At 44.3% G+C, this 3,852-nt stretch overlaps 1 non-coding gene across 1 annotated transcript; it reads left to right on the top strand.

Moving 5' to 3' along the window:
• The first annotated feature begins 804 nt into the window (after positions 1-804).
• On the top strand, positions 805-1,005 carry LOC123072978 (U2 spliceosomal RNA). Its single transcript, XR_006435513.1, has one exon. It is a non-coding gene; the product is annotated as a U2 spliceosomal RNA (small nuclear RNA).
• Positions 1,006-3,852: the final 2,847 nt, after the last annotated feature.

Genomic DNA, 3,852 nt, shown 5'->3' with positions numbered 1-3,852 from the left:
CATTTCATTGCTATTCTTATAGGATTCAAGTGAGCAGGCCACTACAAACCCTATTCCTATGTTTACAAAATCCTACGAATCAAAGAGGCTCAAAGTGTCCATCACAACCGACCGTATAGACCTCTACACTGCAAATGTCCCTGCTCATCTTCAGTACAAGGAACATACTGTACTACTATCATACTCCCTCCATTCCAAAATATAAGTCTTGGTAGAGATTTCCACTATGGATCACAAACAGATGTATCCAGATACATTTTAGAATGTAGATTCACTCATTTTGCTCCATATGTAATCCATGGTGGAATCTATACAAAGACTTGTATTTAGGAACGGAGAGAGTACATATTAAAGAAGAACGGAAGCAGAACATGGTAAAGAAGAGCAAGCAGATATTGGATAATAAAATGTTGGTCACGGAGTGCCCACACATGATGAACCAGAGCGCATTAAGAATGCAACTCCCAGCTGTCTCTTGACCATTTCAGGCGGGTGGATGAAAATCCTACGTCTCCTAACCCTGCTTCTTCCTCGTCTCTGATTCTTCCCATACAGAAAACCGCACGGGCCGCCGGCCGGACCACCGGCCACCACCGCCTGTGTTCCTCCGACACCCCCACCCCTGCCCCCACCCGCATCGAGTTTTCTTTGTTTGGCGAGGCCCCACAACCACCTGAGCCCGTTCGTTCGCACCGCCGAACTCCGGCAAGCTCTGAAAAATCGACTGACCCGATTTTGAAATTCAGTCTACTGTGATTTAACTAGTGTGGAATATAAAAGGGGAAAACCATAAGCATTGGGAGTATAGTGTCGAGAGTACCGGCAACAATATTAATACTGTTGATCCTACTGTTCTTATTAGTTTAATATCTGATACGTGGGCCATGTGCCCACAACGATATTAAATTTAGTTTTTATGGGGAAGTGTCCATCACAATGGCTTGCCATTGGGGCTCTCATGTGTCGCCTGGGCGTTGCACTACTGCCCAGGCAGGTGCACCTCAAAAAAATAGTGTTGAGGGTGCCATGGCGGATCTGAAGGTGCAAACCGGACAAAGGCAACTTCGCAACCAAGACAAGAAATCAGAGTAAAGAGTGGCGATCTATTTTCTTGCTCTGATAAATAAGTTGAGCAAATACGGAGGAGTACCGCCTCTAGTACGGCGCCGTGTATGCATCTGCTGAAAATTTGACGGTGCTGCGGTAGAGATGGCTGTCGGTGGCGTGGAAGCAGATCTAGGAGGGGATAAGGTGGCGGCGGGGCGTGGTGGACGAGACGGTCGTAGGAGCGGCCCCGGCAAGGTGGACGATGGCGGGGATGAAGCGAGAGGACGGGATGCAAGGATCCCCGTCCAAAGCCGTGGATGAGAAAGGTCGATCTCTTGTAATGGACGATGGTGTCGGGGTATCAGCTCTAGCATGGTGGAAGAGGACGGTGGTGGATGGGGTGGCATACGGCGGCGGACGGAGGAGGGTGGGGTGGAGAGGGTGTTTTGGCGCCCATGGAGTACGGACGGGGAAAAGGGAGGTAGAGAGGAAGGGGGGAACAATGTATTCAGGGCGCGCTTGTCTCAAATGCGAGAAAATTTACAAACTTAGCCCCCGTTTCAAATTCCTACATCACAGCAATATTAGTCGGTTGGGGATAGGACGGTAATCTTGCATACATCGAATATTTTCCGACGAGAGTTTGTTTTTGGCGCCCATCGTGTATGAATATGAATCGGGAAGGGAGTCGATTTCGGCCGAGGACACACTGTGTTTTGGCGCCCACCGTGTATGAATCCGTATGAGAGGCGGTTACGTCACGTTTGGGTGAAATTACAAACCTACCCCTATCGAAACCTATAGAAATCCAGCAGACAGGCTTTGCGTGGCAGGGATAGGCAGTAGTATTTTCCATCTCGTAGATTTTGGTTTCAGGCGGTTACTGCGACTTTCCCCGCTTCGTTCAAATTTTGTATTCTATTTTCTTTGGGCAGGATCCATTTTCAATTGGAATTAAATTCTATATACATCATTTTTATATATACTTTCAAAAGCACAACACCATTTATACATAAATATGGTTTACAAATGGCATGATCTCAGATTCATAAGGTTGTATCCATCAATTTGGATTTTCAAATATTTGAAACCACTTTATGTTGAAATCCAATGTATGCATTCCTCGCTAACTTTCTCCAAGTAATGTGTGTTTCATGTGGGTTTTTTTACTTCTCAAACATGTATAATGTGTTTCAAACATGCAACATATAGTGTAATCCCGTTTAGACATTAATTGCATATAAACCATGCATTGTTTGTAATTAAAGAATCTATGGATCACCAATATTGATAAACTATATAACATTACACGTGTGCCAAAATTCAAATGAATATGCATGTTTGATACACCAATTTGTGTTATGATATTATCGATGTCATGATCTCCAGTTTAAATATTTGAATCCCCTTTAATCCAGATATTCGTCTCATATAGCTATCACTCATGCTTATATAGGACTATCTCTCTGGATCTATACGCGTTCATCGTCTCTCAGGTATCTCTCGTGCTACCTGTATGTCGACAATGATCTTTTATCTTCGTAACACACTAATGGTACTCTCTCCCTCGACCTTCATCACTCTATCTCTCTCTAAGTATATCTCGCTCCCTGATATGTGTCTCTAACTATGATTCTCCATGTGGAATCTCTTTCTCTCACACAAACACAAAAATTTGTCTCCCAGGGTCTCATTTCTCTCTACTATTCCCATGTGTGCCACTCGCACACCCCTCATACAGAGATGTCTTTCGCTCCTTACATATGAGAACCTACGACTCTTCCTCTTAAATATCTCTTTCTCACACACAAACACAAACTCTGTCTCCCAGGGTCTCATATTTCTCCATTGTTCTCTTGTATGTCGCTCACACACACTCTCTCCCCCTAGAGATATCTTGCGTTCCCTCATATGTCTCTCTAGCTATCACTCTCGTTGTGAAATATCTTTCTCTCTTGCAGACATAAAACTCCGTCTCTCGGGATCTCATTTCTCTCTGATATCTGTTTGTATGTGACTCACATGCACCCTCTCTCTATCTCTCTCACACCCACACACATAACTCGGCCTTTTGATCCACTCGACTCCTATCTCTAACTTACACTAGCTAGAATCTTTATCTTTCTATTTATCTATTTCTCCATCAACCTTCTATCTCGCCCTCATGCTTGATTCCTATCACGCACACTACATATGTTTCTCTCTACATGCAGTCAAGTGCCCTCTTTTTATTTTTGTCTCTCACACACATATATAACTTCACCCTCTGAACCACCCGGCAGTCGTCTCCAACACCCAAACTAGCCGATGTCCCTCTAGCTAGCATCTCTATCTCTGTATCTATCTGTAATTTCTCCGTCAACATTTCTTTCTCGCATGGAGTCTTGCTTCCTATCACCCACACTATATATGTCTCTCCATACATATGCATTTATAGGTTGATCTCTTTTGCACAATCAGTGTGCCTCACTCCCTATGCTCGCCATAGATGCATGCTCCAGCCCACGCCACTATCTCTTAAAGACAAAAACACATGCTCAATTGTCGGGTCTTCTTCCCTGCATTCTCACATGCATGCATATTGTCATACCGATCCGTCTCTCCCATGTCGTTGATCTTATGACTTATGTCTTCTTTCTTTTATCTCGATCATGCGCGCGCACACACACACATCCCACGTATACATGTATACCTCACACATGCACGTTCAAGGTCTCTATATCTCCATACATAGTTAATTACCCTCAATCCTAATGCCACATCGAATCGTTCTCCTCTTGTGTGCACATAACTTCCGCCCGGATG

The sequence above is a fragment of the Triticum aestivum genome, chromosome 3B (assembly GCF_018294505.1).
Source record: "Triticum aestivum cultivar Chinese Spring chromosome 3B, IWGSC CS RefSeq v2.1, whole genome shotgun sequence".
Classification (NCBI taxonomy): domain Eukaryota; kingdom Viridiplantae; phylum Streptophyta; class Magnoliopsida; order Poales; family Poaceae; genus Triticum; species Triticum aestivum.
This window is presented reverse-complemented; position numbering and strand designations above follow the sequence as displayed.